The sequence below is a fragment of the Nomascus leucogenys genome, chromosome 10 (assembly GCF_006542625.1).
Source record: "Nomascus leucogenys isolate Asia chromosome 10, Asia_NLE_v1, whole genome shotgun sequence".
NCBI lineage: Eukaryota > Metazoa > Chordata > Mammalia > Primates > Hylobatidae > Nomascus > Nomascus leucogenys.
In genome coordinates this window covers 9,414,420-9,433,687 of record NC_044390.1, presented here as the reverse complement: position 1 = coordinate 9,433,687, position 19,268 = coordinate 9,414,420, and the positions used below count along the sequence as shown (strand labels likewise).

The window sequence follows — 19,268 nt, the reverse complement described above, 5'->3', positions numbered from 1 at the left end:
TGCCTCAGCCTCCCGAGTAGCTGGGACTACAGGCGCCCACCACCAAGACCGACTAATTTTTTTTTGTATTTTTAGTACAGACGGGGTTTCACCGTGTTAGCCAGGATGGTCTCCATCTCCTGACCTCGTGATCCACCCGCCTTGGCCTCCCAAAGTGCTGGGATTACAGGCGTGAGCCACCGCGCCCGGCCGAGAAAGTGTTTTTTTAATTTTTGCTTTTTAGGGCAAGAGAAAACTTTAATATGTTTAGATATACAGGTAAAAGGGCTTCTGCAGAAGAGGAAAGTTTCTGCAGAAGGATCGACTCAGAGGCAAAAAGGTAGAGAAGAAGAAGAAAGTAAAGATTTCAGAGGTGTGAGGGATAGTTGATGGGTTGAGCATGCTGGTATGGTTCAATTCTCTATCAAAAGTGACGAAATTTAGCTCCAGCAACAACAACAAAAAAAAACTGCTGTATTTCTGGATATCCTTGTGTTGGCCCCTGCAAGCCAAAGGAAAACAAAATAAAAAAATCCCAAACTATGAAATCTAATACCTCACACATGCGTAGGTCCTAATTCATAGGGTGTAAGAATCTGTCATCAACATTTGCATTTTCGGATTTTTTTGGCAAGTGTCCTGTTGCCCAGGCTGGATACAGTGGCATGATCACGGCTAACTGCACATTTAACCTCCTGGACTCAAGCGATTCTCATGCCTCAGCCTCCGAGTAGCTGGGACTACAGGCGCCCGCCACCACGCCTGGCTAATTTTTATATTTTTTTGTAGAGACGGGGTTTTGTCACGTTGCCCAAGCTGGTCTCAAACTTCTGGCCTCAAGTGATCCACCTGCCTTGGCCTCCCAAAGTGCTGGGATTACAGGTGCAGGCCACCATGCAGAGACGCAAACATTTTTTGAGGTCACCAAATCTAGGGTGACAAATACAATACAATAGATACCATAGAATTCATTTAGTCAAATAATACACAATCAAATCATCTTCTTTATCTAGAATGGAGAAAGGATAGTTTGTTTTAATAAGAACGTCATTATCATCATCTTCTATTATTGATTACCAGGAACCCACAGAGTTTATGCCACTTGTGTTTAAATAAAAATATCCACAGGCAACCACAAATAAATTCCTCCATTAATATATTAATCAAAAAATAAATTACAGTAGGAAATGTTTTCTGAGATACCACTCGCCCCAAATATAGAATGTACAAAATTCACAATTTACAAGCAATTGGAGTATTATTGATATCCAATGGGAAATTGAGAATGCTTCAAAAAATGAGGCTTTCCACTGCATCTATAAAAGAAGGATAAGGCTGGGCACAGTGGCCCACACCAGTAATCCCAGCACTTTGGGAAGCTGAGGCAAGTGGATTGCTTGAGCCCAGTAGTTCGAGTTCAGCCTGGGCAATATGGCGAATCCCTGTCTCTACAAATAATAATAATAATAATAATAATAAAAGAAGGGTAATATCAGGGTCTAGTTACCAAAGGAAACTTAAAGATGAAAAGATGATCTATATAATATATTATGAAAAGAAATAATACCTATATTTATAGAGCCATATGAACAGGAAGAATTCTAGCCCTGCTGTTCACCTGGAAAAGTTACTTAATCCCTCAATCCCCTCAGGATAATTGAGGCACCTGTGGCCAGTGGAGTTGTTGAAAAGATAAAATGACATAAAGTATGGGAACTGCTTAGCACTGTGATTGGCACAGATTGGGCATTTGTTACATGTTAGCTAATATGATTATTGCTGTTGGCTTTTATTTTGTCTGTTTTAACCACTGTAATGTTATTTTTCCTTGTTGTGTTAGCAAGAGCTTTTAGGACAACCTGGGAAATGAGAAGCAACCACGGTTTGTACAGCAAAACAAGTCACACTAAATCAGGCCTCTAAAAAGAATGGCAACATTAGCAAAGATATGTTTTGAAATGCATTTATGGGAAGTTTCAATTGTTGCACAAATGCTTCCCTTAAAAGGGCAAAAAGACTTTACATTGTTTTTTCCCCTTCCTTTACATGTACCTTTCCTTTCTTGAAATAGTCAATGTAATTTGCAGATATGTATTAAATGCATTCTACTACACTGTGCTACCTAGAAAATAATTGGGGAAGGTTCTGTCTTACCTCTTGGATAATTTATACTCTAGTACCCAGCTATACTAATGACCTAAGACAACATGGTGTTAAGAGGAGACTAAGGCCCAAGGAAAACAATACATGAAATTCTAGAGGGACAAGTTCTATCCCTTCGGAGAAAGTCAAGAAAAACATCATGATTTGCATTTTTAGTAGAGACGGGGTTTCACCATGTTAGTCAGGATGGTCTCAACCTCCTGACCTCGTGATCCTTGATGAAGAAGGAAAACCAAGGAAGTCCGTGTCTTGGATGACAAGTGATGTCTGGAAAAATAAAGGAGCAGTGTGGTCAGGAAGCCTGATGAAATTCCGACTATGGATGACTCACTGTTTTGTGTAAAAAGGGGGAAGAGAATTTATTCTAAAAATTTGTTCATATCTACATAAAATACTTCTGGAGGGATGCTCAAGAAACTCATGGTATTGTTTGCCTGTGTGGACAGAGAAGGAAGGCCAAGGAACAGAGGTGAGAAGGAGATATTTCAACTGAATAATCTTGTAAGCCTTTTGAATTTTAATGTGAATATATTTCCCAGTCAAAAGGTTATTTATTGATATGAAAAAACCAAAGGTCACTGGAATCCCAAACTACAAACAAAAACAGCCCTTGCTGACTTCCTGTGGACTTCATAGTGTCTACCACTGGCCCCACGGGGCTCTGCAGCTTCCACTTGAGTGGCTCAATACGCCCTGCATCAGCCATGCTGAACCAAGGTGTTCAAGCTCTCTGCACTCTCTTGCCCTTCCTTGAGCCTGCATGCCCTTCCCACTCCCACTCTTCCCACAACCTTGGCAGGGCTCTCCTCCTCCCCTTCAGGACTGTGCCCCCCACCCTCCAGTCTGGGCTAGAGTCTAGTAGAATCTCCCTCGCCAAGAGAACAAAGTGCATGTGACACCCTTCTCTTCCTCCCTTCAGTGTGTGAGCAAATAGAAGAAATGATTTTAGCCACGTTTTTAATGTTCACCTTACAACATAGTTGAGGCAATCCTGACCAGTTTCTCCATCTTCTGTGAAATTTCTTCTTCCTTGTGCAGCCATGTGCATGAATTCTATATTTATAGTCACATCTCCAGTCTGTTCTGCATGTCAAGAAAAGGTTTGGGACTGGGCATGGCAGCTCGTGCCTGTAATCCCAGCGCTTTGGGAGGCCAAGGTGGGCAGATCACCAAGTCAGGAGATCAAGAGCATGTTGGCCAACATGGTGAAAACCCATCGCTACTAAAAGTATAAAAATTAGCGGGGCGTGGTGGCGCACACCTGTAGTTCCGGCTATTTGGGAGGCTAAGGCAGGAGAATCACTTGAACCCAGGAGGCAGAGATTGTAGTGAGCTGAGATTGCACCACTGCACTACAGCCTGGTGACAGAGCAAGACTCCACCTCAAACAAATAAAAAATAAAAAAACTCAAGGTTTGAGCAGCTGGGAGGTCCAAAATGAAAGAAGCATGAGAAAAAGTTCTGCCAATTTTGTAAAATAGCGTAAGTGGTCTCCTCCCAGATCCCTTTCTGGCACCCCACCCCACCCCATGGTTGATTGCAGAGTCTGGAAAGCACCCCCAGCCACCCGTGTCTCCTCCCACACAGTTCTTTTATTTCTCTGCTTGTGTCCTTGGGAGGGACTGGCCTGAACCAAATAGGCTGTCAAGCTGTCCTGAGTTGGAGCCAGACAGTGCCCGCCATCACATGGCCTTCTCTCTTAGGTCTCACAAAGCGTGTTTGAAGATCAGCAGCATCTGCACCTCCTAGAAGCCTCATCAGAAATGCAGATCTTGGCCGGGGGCAGTGGCTCATGCCTGTAATCCCAACACTTTGGGAGGCCGTGATGGGCGGATCACTTGAGGTCAGGAGTTCGAGACCAGCCTGACCAACATGGCAAAACCCCGTCTCTACTAAAAATACAAAAATTAGCTGGGCATCGTGGTGTGCATACCTGTAATCCCAGCTATTTGGGAGGCTGAGGCAGGAAAATCGCTTGAACTGAGGAGGTGGAGTTTGCAGTGAGCCGAGATCACGCCACTGCACTCCAGCCTGGGCAACAGAGCAAGACTCTGTCTCAAAAAAAAAAAAAAAAATGCAGATATCAGGACTGCCCTGACCTACTGGATCAGAATCCACATTTTATCCAGATCCCCAGGTGATCCGTGTGCATTTTAAATGAGATCACTGCCTTAGAGGCTCAAGAAATACTTTTGGCATTGGAGAAAATTCAGTTCAAGTGTTAATCAAACATGTCAGGACTCCTCTTGGGGTCCACTGCCCTGGACCCTCAAATCAGTACTGTCTTAATACCCTAGTGTTATCCTCAACAAAGCATTTACCACACTGCATCATTGTCAGTTTACTTGTCTGCCTTCCCTACTACATGATGTGTCTTTAAGACCCCGATTGTATATTCTCCCTCTCAGCACATGTCTGTTGTGTGAATGAACAAATGTATAAATGAGCGAATGAGATTTCACATGAGGTTCCAGGCATCCTTTTATTCAGTGTTTCACTCTGTGTTGACTTTGCAGCAAAGAAAAAGCCACCTTCTGCACCTGCCCTTGTCCTCTGATGCCACCAGGCAATATGTTTGTTTGTGATACAGAATGCCCTTGCCAGCCCACTCCCCCCCCCACTAATGGTAAACACTTTTAAAAACATTGTTATTGAAGCATACTACTCATTCATAAAAATGCACATATTATAAGTGTATAGCTCACTGAACTTTATAAACTGAGCATGCCAGTGCAATCAGCACCCAGATCAGAAACAGAACATTACCACCACCGCACTATTGCCTCCCTTAAGTTCCCTTTCAGTTTCTATAAATCCTGCTTCCTAGGGGTAACCACTGCCTGACTTCCAATAGCATATTACCTTGACCTGTGCGGCTATTTATCTTTCCTTTGCATAAACAGACACATACAGTATATTCTGTCATGCCTGGCTCCTTGGCTCAACATTCCTTTTGCAAGATTTCTCCATAATGTTGTGTGTACATCTAGGCTGTGCATTCTCACTGCTGTACAGTGTTCCGTGTGTGGATATACCATGATTTACTTATCCTTTCAACCATGGATAGACATGTGGGTGATTTCCAGTTCTGAGTTATTATTATGAATGGTGCTGCTATGGACATTCTGGTATGTGTCTTTTGGTGAACACATTGTAGCCAGGTTTTGTCATGCTGCTTTGAAGTTTCGACAGTTGCACCCTGGCAGGAGATTTCCTTTAAGATCCCTGCACCAGGCCAGAAACATTCACTGCATTGCAGCAACCTGATTCTGTAGTTGTAGACACAAATCCTACACCCTTCTCCCTACCCCAGCTTGGGTAGGGGTTAAAAGTAGATGAAGTAGGGAGGGAAGCTGTTTTCAAGTTACGAGAAAAATTTCTTTACAACTGCTGGCCTTGATCATACTTTATTTTCCTCTCGCTCACTTTCTTTTCTTTTCCCAGTAAGCCTGATTGCAAGCTTTGTTGTACCTGTTTCTTTCTGCTTCAGAGATTCCAGCTCAGCTTACATTTTTCCCACTAAGTAGGCAGTGATATTTCATCACAGCAGGTACTTACACCTTTTGTTCTGATGACTTAAAGCACAAGTAGGTTTTGATAAGTGCTTTCAGGGTTTCGTTTTCAAAAGTCCTATTTCTGTGTCACATTTGTTGGCTTTGAGCCCAGTTTCTCTTGCTCTGCCAACAGAGCAGGTTATCTCTATTTGCTCATGGAAATAACATTTTCATGAGCAAAGGCTAACCCAAAATGCTTTCCTCCTATACGTTCTTCTCATCTACAAATCCATGTTTGAGGAACTATTATTTTGTCATTTCTTACAAAAGGCTTTTATTTGAAATTCAGAGTTGAGTAAACCCGTGGAAGAGACTCACATGGTTGACTCACTCTCTGCCCTCTCCTGCACATGTGTCTCAGGATTTCTTAAACCCAGCCGAACACTTCTGCAAACCTCCCAGACCTGGCCTCCTCCTCCCTTCCAAGCTGCTTCCCTTGGCTTCCAAAGCAGCCCCCTTCTCCTTTCTTCCTCACACACACCCTGCACCCCACTCAGCTCTATCCAACCAATGCACGGTCCTGGAAGGCCCTCCATATCCACTTCTCTCACCTCTGCTCACTGCCCCCTTTTGCCATAGATATATTCCCAGTGTATTTTTCTCTCTTTTGGTCATTAATTCTTCTGAACGTGAACTTCACATACCTATGTATGTATGTATGTATGTATGTATGTATGTATGTGTATGTATATATACATACATATATATATATATATATGCAGTTAATCCTCATTATTCGTGGATTTGGCATTTACAAGTTTGCCTACTTGCCAAAATTTATTTGTTATCCCAAAATCAATATTTACAGAGCTTTTGTGGTTACTCTTGGACACGCTCAGAGCTGTGAAAAATTTGAGTCTCCAGAGGCACACAGTCTCAACTGAGGTTAAACAAAGTGACCCTCTGCCTTCCTGCTTCTGCGCTTATACTGTAAACAAGTGTCCTTTTTGCAGTCTAGTGTCACCTTGTTTACACATTTTTGTTCTTTTCGTTGGTGATTTTGCAGTTTAAAACGTTCCCCAAGTGGGTGCTAAAGTGCTGTCTAGGGTTAAGTGCAAGAAGGCTGCGATGTGCTTTAGGGAGAAAGTGTGTGTGTTAGATAAGCTGCATCAAGCATGAGTTACAGTGCTGTTGGCTGTGATTTCAATGTTAATGAATCAACTATATATTACAAAAGTGTCTTTAAACAGAAAAACATATACAATGAGATTTTGTATTGATTGACGAAAATGCGAACAGAGGCTCTGAGGAACCTACTCTATTTCCCCTGGGAGCAAAGGTTCAGGATTCACTAATGCAATGTTTATGGTAACTTTCTAGGATATAGTTACTGCAAATCACGAGAATCGACTGTATATATTTCTTGTCCTTCTGGTTAGTTTGTATTTGTTTCTTTATACCTCTCTCACTCTGTTCCCAAAGAAGTAGAGGGGGCAGTTTCTTCCAGGTATACCTTACAATTCTGTTGTCTCTATTGCAGCCCCCAGCTCAGTACAAACAACATAGTAGGTCTTCAAAAGATTCAAAAGGAATAAAAATCAGAAGTGGAGAAAGGAAGGAACAAAAGAAGGAAAGATGGCAGAACGAAAAGACGCACCATGGAAGCTGAGGGTGCTGCTTATCTAAGCGGGCATGGCTTCCCAGAACATCTCATCTCTCACTCCTTAAATGCTTCCTCTTTATTTCATTGAATCATTGAACTAGAATAATATAATATCAGAAATCAAGTTATATTTTATGATAGATTTGGCTTTTTCTGCTGCTCTTTGCAAAATCTAACAGAACAAACCTTCCAGGTTCTTTGATTTTTTTTTTTTCAACCTTTTCTTCTCCCTCTCCTCATCCTCTACTCCCTGGTCTTCACTTGGAGAGGGACAATTCTAGAACTCCTGAACTCCAGGCCAAAAGGAAGTGGGCACTCATGGCAAGCATAAACACACCTATGGCAAATTATCAGACACCTTTTGTGGGTACTAAAATGAAACCACCAAAGATCAGTGTGGGAGACTGAATAATTAAAGGGTATCAAGGTGGACCAGTCCCAAACGCTGTAGGAGCTCAATGGAGACATCAGTGGGCATCTTCCTGGAAGCAGTGAGGCTTGCATGGAAATAAAAAACGGGGTTCTAATTTTTGTTATTGTTCACCAATATCAGCAAAAAGGGCACATCCTCAATAAATGTTTGCAAATTCTTTACATATGCTAATTAATCATATCTCAAGATGCAAAATACATTGAGGGCAAGGTTTACTCTTAACAATGGTCAATGTAAATCCTTACTTTAAATAAGCATCTTATGATTTGCATGGGGGGCACCTTTTGTCAGATCTTATTTGTCATCATTATTTTGTTTTGTTTGTTAATGCACTCATCTTACCTTGGAGTAGGAGAATGATTAGGTCTGCTAATCTTTCTTGTTGCTCACGTTATTTTGCTATGGCAGCTCAAGCTAAGACAGAAATTGGTATCAGGATGTGTGCTGCTGTAACAAATGTATAAAAATAGCAAAGACATGGAATCAACCTAGGTGCCCATCAAATGATGGATTGGAAAAGAAAATGTGGTACAAATATACAATGGAATACTATACAGCCATAAAAAGCTTTGTAGCAACATGGATGCAGCTGGAGGCCATTATCTTAAGTGAATTAACACAGAACAAAATTAAATACTGCATGTTTTTGCTTGTAAGTGGGAGCGAGATAAACATGGGGTACACACGGCCATAAAGATAGAAACAATAGACACTGGGGACTCCAAAAGGGGAAAGGGAAGGAGGGAGGAAAGAGAGTTGAAAAACTACCTATTGGGTACTATGTTCATGTTCACCATTTGAACTGGGTGACAGTTCAGCAGAAGCCCAAACCTCAGCATTATGCAATATATTCATGTGACAAATCTGTACATGTACCTCCTGAATCTCAAATTAAAATAATAATAATAATAAAGGCCAAAGTATTTCAGAGGGAGGAAGAATTTGCATGGTGAAATTTGCATAGTGAAATTGGCATCCATATGGTGCATAAGGAATATCTTTGGATCTTCTGAATTACATTATATACACTTTTTTAATTAAAATAAATTCTAAAAATGTGGAATCAGTGATGATGCAGGGTGATGGGTGAAGGCTAAAAGAGTTTTGAGATACATGCTAGAAAAAGCCAAGGTTGCTGTGAAAAAATTGCTGAAGATGATTCTGGTGAGGACTCAAAAAGAACTTCTGTCTTCCTTCTTTGAGGATGCATAAATAATCGTGAACAGAATGCTAGCAGAAATATAGGTGGCAAAGGCTATTCTGTGAGGCCTCAGATGGAAATGAGGAACATGTTGTTGGACAATGGAGAAAATCCTTTTTATAAAGCGGCAAAGAGCTTACTGAATTGTGTTCACGTTCTAGTGTTTTGTGGACGGTAGAACTTTCAAACAATGAAATTGGATAGTTGGCCGAGGCCATTTCTAAGCAGAGTGCTGAAAGAGCAGCTTGGTTCCTCTTGACTACTGATAGTAAAATTTAAGAAGAGAGAAATGAATTGAAGAAGAAATTGTTAATCAAAAAAGAACCAGCACTTGAAGATTTGGAAAATTCTTAGCCTGTCCTTATTGCAAAAAAAATGAGAAACCATGTTCAGAAGAGTTAGGCCAGGCATGGTGGCTCATGCTTATAATCCCAGCACTTTGGGATGCCAAGGCAGGCAGATCACTTGAGCTCCAGAGTTCAAGACCAGCCTGGGCAACATGGTGAGACCCCATCTCTATTTTAAAAAATAAAAAAAGAAAAGAAAAGAAGAGATTATTAACAGTGTGGCTGGTCACCCATTTGATAAGGAGAGTAGTGTGAGTATAAACCATGGACCTAATCAGCCATCTCAACAGAAGCCAGAAATAGAGTTGGGATTATTCCAGGAGAAATAATGCTTTAGTCCCCTGCCAGTTGGGACTAAAAGGAAAAGAGAAAACAAGATGGAATGAAGTAAGGCTGTGAATATGCAACATCCTTCAGGAAAAGAGAAAACAAGATGGAAAGAAGTAAGCCTGTGAATATTCAATATCCTTCAGGAAAAGAGAGGAAGGATCCCAAAGGCAATTCAGACATCATCAGGGCTGCTACTCCCACCACAGGCCCAGAGTGCACAGGCGCCTGGGAACAAGGCTGCCTCCATCTTGGTTTCAAAGAATGGGACTGCTACTCAGCACTCATGTGGGTGTGGCCCTCACAGAGAGCCATGTGGCGAGTGCTACACTGAGCTGAAGAAGCAGGGACACCCCACTGAAAGATGAGGGTGATACCTTCCAGTGGTTCTGGGAGGGAGGACCACCACCCCAGTGGGCCTACAGGGCAGAGCACTCTTTGAGCCAAAGAGAATCGTATTTCAGTTTTAAGGCCTAATGAATTTTGCCTTCTAGATTTTGGATTTCTTGGTACTTGTTACCCCTTTCTACCTTTCAATTTCTCCCTTTTGGAATAGGAATATCTATCCTGAGCCTGTTCCATCATTGTATTTTGGAAGCACATAACTTGTCTGGTTTCACAGATTCACAGTTGGAAAGGAATTTTGCCTTAGGGTGAATTTTGAGTCCCACTCATTGGATTTACATGATATTTAGATGAGACTTTAAACTTTAGAGTTGATGCTGGAATGAGTTGACTTTTGAGACTGTTAAGATGGAATGAATGTATTTTAAATGCAAGGAGGATGTGAATTTTGAGAGGGACAAAGGGCAGAATATTATGAACTAAATGTTTAAGTCTCCCCCAAATTCATATATTGAAGCTCTAACCCCCAATGTGAGGGTATTACAAGGTGAGGTCTTTGGGAGGTAATTAGGTTTGGATGAGGTCATGAGAGAAGATCCCTAGTGATGGAATCAGTGCCCTTATAAGAAGAAGAGAGACTAGAGCTTCCTCTCTCTGCCATATGAAGATACAGCAAGAAGGTGGCCATCTGCAAGCCAGGAAAAAGGGCCATGCCAAACACTGAATCTGCTCGCAGTCTGAACTTGAACTTGTCAGCCTCCAGAACTGTCAGAAATGAATATCTGTTGTTTAAGCCACCCAGTCTATAATATTTTGTTTTGGCAGCCTTAGCTGACTCAGGCACTCACTTATGCTTACATTCTAACTTCTAAATTAATGCTGCAATGTATGAAACATGATCATAGAACTTGTAATTATCTGAGGATCCAGAAAAATCATGAGCCTGCACAAGGTTTATCCAGGGGCAGAGGAAATACCAGTTCACTGAGAAAAATTAAAGGGACAGCAGAAGAATAAAATATAGTTGTTTATAATTCTATGTTACAAATTATGCTTGTGAAGCCAGTTACATAAATAATCTTAAAGATTTAATAGTTTCTGCCTGCATCCAAATAATTGCCATATGCCTATGTCCATACTACTTTGGAAACCTCTAATGAATGAATGTGTAAAGTTTGGATGGGTATTTGAGAGGGAAAATACTTCTTATGAGGTTGACAGTTATAAGCAAAGTTAGGAACAAAAAGCAAATTCAGAAAAAAACTCATCTTTTGTTATGGTCTAAATGTTTGTGTCACCCCCAAAATTTATATGTTGAAATCCTAATCCCCAAGGTGATGGTATTGGCAGATGGGGCCTTTGGTGAATGGAATTCGTGCTCTTACAAAAGGGAGTTCAGAGAGCTTGTATGCCCTTCCACCATGTGAAGACACAGGAAGAAGGCACCATCTATGAACCAGAAAATGGGCCCTCACCAGACATCACATCTGCTGGCATCTTTATCGTGGACTTCTCAGCCTCCAAAATTATGAGAAATAAATTTCTGTTGTGCATAAGCTACCGCATCTATGGTATTTTGTTATAGCAGCCTGAATGGACTAAGACACACTTATTGAACCCCCAGGTGTTTTTCCAAAGAATGAATGCCTCACATTTTACACAAGATATCTGTGTGCACTGGGGCCGTCTAGTCTACCCTGGCCTGGTGATCAGGGCAGGGAATCATTGAAGTTTCCCATTCTCTAAAAGTGGAGGAAATGGCAGCCATGGGGAAGCTGCCTTTTGCTAACACAATTGAGCCTTGAAAATAATATACAACTATTTTTGTCATATTCCAATGGTCACACAGAGCAACCCCAACACAATAGGAGGGCACACCACAAAGCCATGAGTACCAGGAGGGGTGATCACTGGGAGACTCCTTGGAAGCTGGCTGCCACTATGAGGCATTATCTCTGTTTTACAGAGGAGAAACAGAAGCTCCAATAAATAATTGCTCAAGTCAACTCAACTTGGAACAGGCAGGTCTGGGGTTCAAACCCAGACAATGAGACCCCAGAACACTTCCTTTTATAGCACTGCCCTATACACTGGCCTCACCACAGGCCTTTTTTTCTAACTTCCTCTCTTCCCCTCACCACGCAAAACATTGCAAATGAGATTTTTCCTTTTTCTTAGACCATTTCAAAAGTCATTGTTACTTAAGGGTGGAGGTTGGAAGATTTCCAAAGAATAAAATATACAGAGAATATCTAATCAAAGTTCCTAACACATACACAATGCAGAAAATGTAACTCACAGACAAAGGATAACAAGACCATTGACCCAATTTCAGAGCTTGACATTTACAAAATGAACACAAGGCAGTGTGGGTTGTATGTGCGTTCTGTTCAGTTTCTCTCCTTTGGGGTTGTTTGGGTCAGTCTGTTGTCTCATGAGACTGGGTGGGCTAAATTGAGCAACATTTTGCTATAATAAGTCTGCAATATTAGACCTTAGGCAACAAAAGCCGGAAGGAGAAACTACATTTCCTATAAAATGTGGAACTGTGGGATAACAGTGTAAACACTATGACTACAAAGAGGGAAATTTATATATGAGAAGGAACTGGATTGTATGTTCCCTATATAAATGATCACAAGAAAGTCGTGTTGTTCTTTTGTTGTGATCTTTTAAACCAAATTTATAGTGCATTGAACCAAATAATTGTAGGCCATTATTTTAAAGTAGGTTGTGGCACAGCATGAATTAATAATCACACCAATTTTATTTTACTTCATTGGATTTATTTAGCAATTGTTTTTAGCACTTCCTATATCCCAGGCCGCCTTCTACGCACGTTAAGTGTATTGACACATTTCAATTAATCCTGGCAACAGCCTGAGAGGTAGGTACTATTCCTATTCCCATTTTACAGATGGTGAACTGACGCATGGTGCAATTAAGTAAGCAGCCAAGATTCAACTGGGATTCAAACCAAGCAATGTGGCTCCACAACCTACCTTTTTAATCTGGCTCTCTGCCTTGTGCAAAAAGATGGTGAGTTAGTCCATTCTCACACTGCTATAAAGAAATATCTGCCGAGCGCGGTGGCTCACGCCTGTAATCCCAACACTCTGGGAGGCCGAGGCAGGTGGATCGTGAGGTCAGGAATTCAAGGCCAGCCTGGCCAAGATGGTAAAACCCGTCTCTACTAAAAATACAAAAATTAGCCAGGCGTAGTGGCGGGCATCTGTAATCCTAGCTACTCGGGAGGCTGAGGCAGAGAATTGCTTGAACCCGGGAGGCAGAGGTGGCAGTGAGCCAAGACTGTGCCACTGCACTCCAGCCTGGGTGACAGAGCGAGACTCCATCTCAAAAAAAAAAAAAAAAAAGAAGCCGGGCACGGTGACTCATGCCTGTAATCCCAGCACTTTGAGAGGCTGAGGCGGGCGGATCATGAGGTCAGGAGTTCAAGACCAGCCTGGCTTATGGTGAAACCCCATTTCTACTAAAAATACAAAAATTAGCCGGGTGTGGTGGCAGGCGCCTGTAATCCCAACTACTCGGGAGGCTGAGGCAGAAGAATCACTTGAACCCAGGAGGCGGAGGTTGCAGTGAGCCAAGATTGCACCACTGTACTCCAGTCTGGGTGACAGAGCAGACTCCATCTCAAAAAAAAAAAAAAAAAAAAGAAAAGAAAAGAAAGAAAGAAAAGAAAAAAGAAATACCTGAGAGTGCGTAATTTACAAAGAAAGGAGATTGGCCAGCCGCGGTGGCTCATGCCTGTAATCCCAGCACTTTGGGAGGCCGAGGCGGGTAGATCACGAGGTCAGGAAATGAGACCATCCTGGCTAACATGGTGAAACCCTGTCTCTACTAAAAAAGAATACAAAAAATTAGCCGGGTGTGGTGGTGGGTGCCTGTAGTCCCAGCTACTCTGGAGGCTGAGGCCGGAGAATGGCGTGAACCCGGGAGGCGGAGCTTGCAGTGAGCCGAGATTGCGCCACTGCCGTCCGGCCTGGGCGAAAGAGTGGGACTCCGTCTCAAAAAAAAAAAAGAAAAGAAAGGAGGTTTAATTGGCTCATGGTTCTGCAGGCTTCCCAGGAATCATGGTGGCTTCTGCTTCTGGGGAGGCCTCAGGAAGCTTCCAATCACGGTGGAAGGCAAAGGGGGTGCGAGGTGTCTCTTGCTCTTGAGAGCAAGAGCAAGAGAGAGCTAGAGAGGAGGTGATGTACACTTTTAAAAAACCTAATCTCACAAGCACACACTCACTATCACTGGAACAGCACCAAGGGGCTGATGCTAAACCATTCATGAGAAATCCGCCCCCATGATCTAATCACCTCCCCGCCAGGCCCCACCTCTGACACTGGGGACTACAATTCCACATGGATTTGATGGGGACACACACCCAAGCCATGTCCGATGGACACATAGTTTATTTTCTTTTGTGACTCTGCATAGGCCATTCTTGCCACTGGGACCCCTTCCCTCCCAATCCTCATGGCCTTCCCTGCCTGTCAGCAAACTCCTGCTCCTTTTTCAAGCATCAGCTCGGATTTACCCTCTGCTGTGATGTCTCCTGTGACTCACATACAGATTTAGGCACCTGTTCATTGTGTTCTCAATATGTCTTACCCATACTATAGAAATATTTGTTGTTTTTAATCTACCTAGTGTTAAATTAAATAAGTATGAGGCCATTGGCCAGAGGCTCTCTGTATATTTTGAGTTTCTGTGGAACAAACAGCAACCTAATAGCATGTAAACAAACTGAAACCTAATTTAGGAGTATATTTTTGTAACATATAGCCTGGTTTCAGCCAATCACAGAGAAGCTTCAGCCAATGATAAGCACCCAATTGATGAGGCCACGCCCAATAAGGCAGATGCCTAGCAGTAGCCAATCAAGTGGTTTTTCTACATGGCTTTTGTGTTCACCCTAGAAAAGCTCATTGCTCACACTGCCAAGTGGAGTTTTCTGAACCTCTTCTGGTTCTGAGTGCTGCCTGATTCATGAATCATTCTTTGCCCAAATAAACTCTGTTAAATTTAATTTGTCTAAACAGTTTCTTTTAACACTAGCTTCTATTCTGCCTTCTCTGACAAGAGTTCAGCAACCCATCCCACCCCCACCCCGTACTTTGGGTGTAGCCCATGTGATTTAAGTCTAATCAATCAGAGCACTAAGGAGCTACAGTTCAGAGGTGATCATGTGACCCAGGTCCATCTAACTAGAGTGAATCCTGGGACTGAGCATGAGCGGCTGGCAAGAAACACAAGTTTTTATTGCAAGCCTGGAGCCGCCAGCAGACTTCACATACTGCCTGAGCATGAAGCAAAAATAAAGAGAGTGAAAGGAATGAGAGAGAGTGGGAAAGAGTCTGCTGGTGACATTATTTGATCCTCTGATTCATGCCTCACTTAAATTCAAGATATATTCTTGGATTTTGTGCATTAACAAATTCCCTTTTTGGGCTTAAACCTGCTTGAGTTATCTATCATTTGCGACCAAAGGAACATTAACCAATACATACATTTCACTATGTATCTGTGTCTATATATCTATATGTATTTCATTTTACCAAGGTGTCTCCCTACTAACCATAATTCTTTGAGGACAGTAGATGCTCAATATTTGTCAAATGAATTCAGCTGAAGGGTGTTTTGAAGGAGACTGACCTTAGAGGAGGGATATTTTAGGGAGGCTAATGGACTTAGTGCAAGATGTGATCAAGGGACTCAACCAAGTTGAAGAGTAGGATTGAAAGGGAAGGGAGAAATACCGAAGAAAGATTTAACAAGGCAGTGACACAGAGTGGGGTGGAGCAATAGTTAGATTAAAGCCTGAGTGCTACCCTGTTCTGCATATTTGTGTCTTTTGGTTTCAGAGCAGCCAGCCTAAATTAAAAGTTTATTGTACTGGCTGATTATTGCCTGTCTAAATCACCCATCTCTGCTAGTTTATCACAAGTGAAAAAATTAATGATAGAGAATCAGAGACTCACATATAAGCAAATAAGCATGATTATTACAAGAAAGACCTTTTATTAAACAATACCTTCAGGTCTTCATAAGAATAGGGGTGGAAGTTTGGAGACCCGCATAACTCAGTTTGCAGTAAAGGCTGCTCCTGGGCAACTTAATGGAGCATAAACTACCAGCAACGGTCTCAACTGAAATGGAGACTGGAAGGTGAAGTTGTCCTTCCTTTCTCTAACCACCAGGAAAGAGGACACTTGGAAGGTGTGAGTAACAGCACCTGACAACCAGCTGCAGGACTCAGTGGAAGGGAGGAATAAGGTCACTCTTAAAATCCTGTCACCTCACATAGAAAAGTAGCAAAGTCCTAATTAAGCTCAACATCGCCACTCTCAGTTTATCCCTGAGACAGGTCAGGAGAAGAGGGACCATTTGCTTTGCTCTGGGATTGTTGCACTTCTGCTCTCTTGGTCAAAAAAAAAAATAATAATTTAAACAGTTGCTACCATTTTGGATAGTGTAGCTTGATGGTTTCTTTCTCTCTCTCATCCCTCTTCTGCTCTGCCTTCTGTGTATTTACCACCCCTCTTGCAGAAATGCTCTTGTGGAATGTGGCTTTTTTTTTTTTTTGAGATGGACTCACTCTTGTCGCTCAGGCTGGAGTGCAGTGGTACGATCTTGGCTCACTGCAACCTCCATCTCCCGGGTTCAAGCGATTCTCCTGTCTCAGCCCCTCAAATAGCTGGGATTACAGGTGCCCACCACCATGCCCAGATAATTTTTATATTTTTAGTAGAGACGGGGTCTCACCATGTTGGCCAGGCTGTTCTCGAACTCCTGACCTCATGTGGTCCACCCGCCTCAGCCCCTTAAAGTGCTGGGATTACAGATGTGAGCCACCGTGCTCAGCCGGCTTTCTATTTTTTTTTTTTTTTTTTTAAGAGATAGGGGTCTCACTCTGTTACCCAAGCTGGAGTGCAGTGGCTTGATCATAGCTCTCCGCAGCCTTGAACTCCTGGGCTCAGGCAACCCTCCCACCTCAGCCTCCAGAATAGCTGGGATTACATGTGTAAGCCACTGCATGTAGCTAATTCTTTAGTGTTTTGTAGAGATGAGGGTCTTGCTCTGTTTTGGTCTTGAACTCCTAGGGTCTCCCTGTGTTGCCCAGGTTGGTCTCCCCCTGCGCTCAAGCGATCCTCCCACTTCAGCCTCCCAAAGTGCTGGGATTACAGTTATAAACCCACTGTACTGGCCTATTTCCTGTGTTTTAAAAATCCTCCCAGTCGGGGCCAGTGCCCTAACCTAATGGATGCACAATGAGCCAGTTGAATGTGGCCTCTTTTAGTCAAAGGGAAAGATTCTTTCTTTCTTTTTTTTTTTCCAAGTATTACTTTATTTATATTACTAGGCTTAAGTTACATGATAAAAGACAACTAAGCAGTTCTGCCCATTTCAGAAAAAGTTTCCAATCATCACCAATCATGTGGCAACAAATAACTAGGAATGGTGACAGCTTTGGGTCAAGATCAACAAGGAAGAATGGGCTCTGGTGCTACAGTTCATTTCCAGCAAGAATATGGCACACCAGCCAGCACAGCCATGCTAACTGGGCCTTCAGTGCCAAGCACAGATTCAGATCTATTCTCTGAAGTTAGCAAATCAAGTGAAATAACTGGAATTTTTTTTAAGTTTAAAATGAAGCCCAAGTAAGTCTCAAACAATACTCTTGTCATATTTTCCTTTCAAAATTCACATAAAACACACTTTTCATCCAATAGCCCAGATATTTTTTCTTACATAACCCACCATGTAGCTGCAGACAGACTCTTCTACCTCAAAATGTAAACATAGGGGAAAAAATTAATGGCATCTGTCTGATATTCTCTCTATACACTGCTGTTGGATGGAAAATACAAAATTTTTTTTAAAAGGTTCCATCTTAGATCCTCGCAACCTGCAGGTCATACATCTGACTCTGATGCTAAGGTGACAGTGAATGTCACCTGATGTTTGTTTTCAGCAAGGGGGACCTGGGAAAGATGAATTTATCTCTTTTTCTTCAAGAATTATCAGATGGTACATGCTCCTCAGAGCCCTCACTCTCTTGAACTAGAGCACTTTCCAGGATCACACAGCCTTCCTTATAACACGGCTATCTCCAGTGGCAAATTCATAAATCCATCCCGGTTTGCTATTGCAACTTTTGCAGCTCACATCTTGAACCTGTGGCTGCCAGTGAGCATGACAAGATCTTGAAGTTCACTGCACGGCAGGTTAACTACCTTGTTAAAAGGCCAGGGCGCCTGTGAACTGAGTGGAGATGAGTTCTGAGCAGTTGGTCAGGATCGTGTCAGTTTGCACGGGAACACAGACAGGTACCACCGATATGATCAAGGAAAATTCTGCCCATTTTTATAGCTGAAGTTCTAAAATCTCTGAGTGGCAATGAGATCCATGGCTGCCAGATCTCCTCAGCTGGGATGAAGGCCCCAGGATTCTTGACAGTTAATTAAAACCAGAATTCATACTGAAGCAGGAAATTTTCCCCGACCCCTCACAGGAGGGGGAGTGTAGGTGAGTGGGTGCAGGAGCTGGGGCGAATGCTTTGGGGCGCTGGCAGGAGCAAAACTCCATGCGGCCCTGCAGCACGGTCTAGTGGGGTACCCATGACTCCTGAAGCCCCAGAAAGAGTGTTACAGTGCTCTTTTAGCGTTGCCATCTGTGGACAGCTGACGTGTTAACAACTCAGTGGAAAGTCAGTGTGACAGCCTTTTGCACTCGCGCCCGAGTTCTCGTTCGGCATCTAGGAGGAATGAGGTCACACAACAAATTGGAGATGGTATATGTGGGGGATTTTATTGCCAGTGAAAGTGGCTCTCTGCAGAAAGGGGAGCTGAAAAGGGGAGAGAGCCGGAAGGTAATCTTCCCCTGAAGTCCAGCTGTCCCTGCTGGACTACTCTCGAAAGCTACAACGTCAGGCTCTCAGTTGTCCTTATAAGAAAATAGCCTTGCTGGTCGCGGTGGCTCACACCTGTAATCCCAGCACTTTGGGAGGCAGAGCAAGAGAGAGCTAAGGTGGAGGTGCTGCACACTTTTAAGTCAAGCTGCTTCTCCTCTCTGCCAGCTGAGTTCTGGGGCTATTACAGATACAGGATGGGGGGCAGGGCAGGCTGTGGGTGGTTTTGGAAAAGGCAGCATTCCAGCGGGAAAACAAGGATGTAAGTTTTCACTTTGGGCTGCGGTATTAGGCTTTTCACCTTGAGGGTGGGGCCGTCGCTGGGGACCCACCCTCTTCTGCCCAGAATTTTTCTGCATTCTGTCCCTGTCAATACAGAATAAAATGGTACACTGC

The 19,268-nt window shown here is 42.8% G+C and overlaps 1 pseudogene; it reads right to left on the bottom strand.

Annotated features, from left to right (window-relative positions):
• Positions 1-17,975: 17,975 nt before the first annotated feature.
• LOC100584457 lies at positions 17,976-18,326 on the bottom strand (annotated as a pseudogene).
• Between the last annotated feature and the right edge of the window lie 942 nt (positions 18,327-19,268).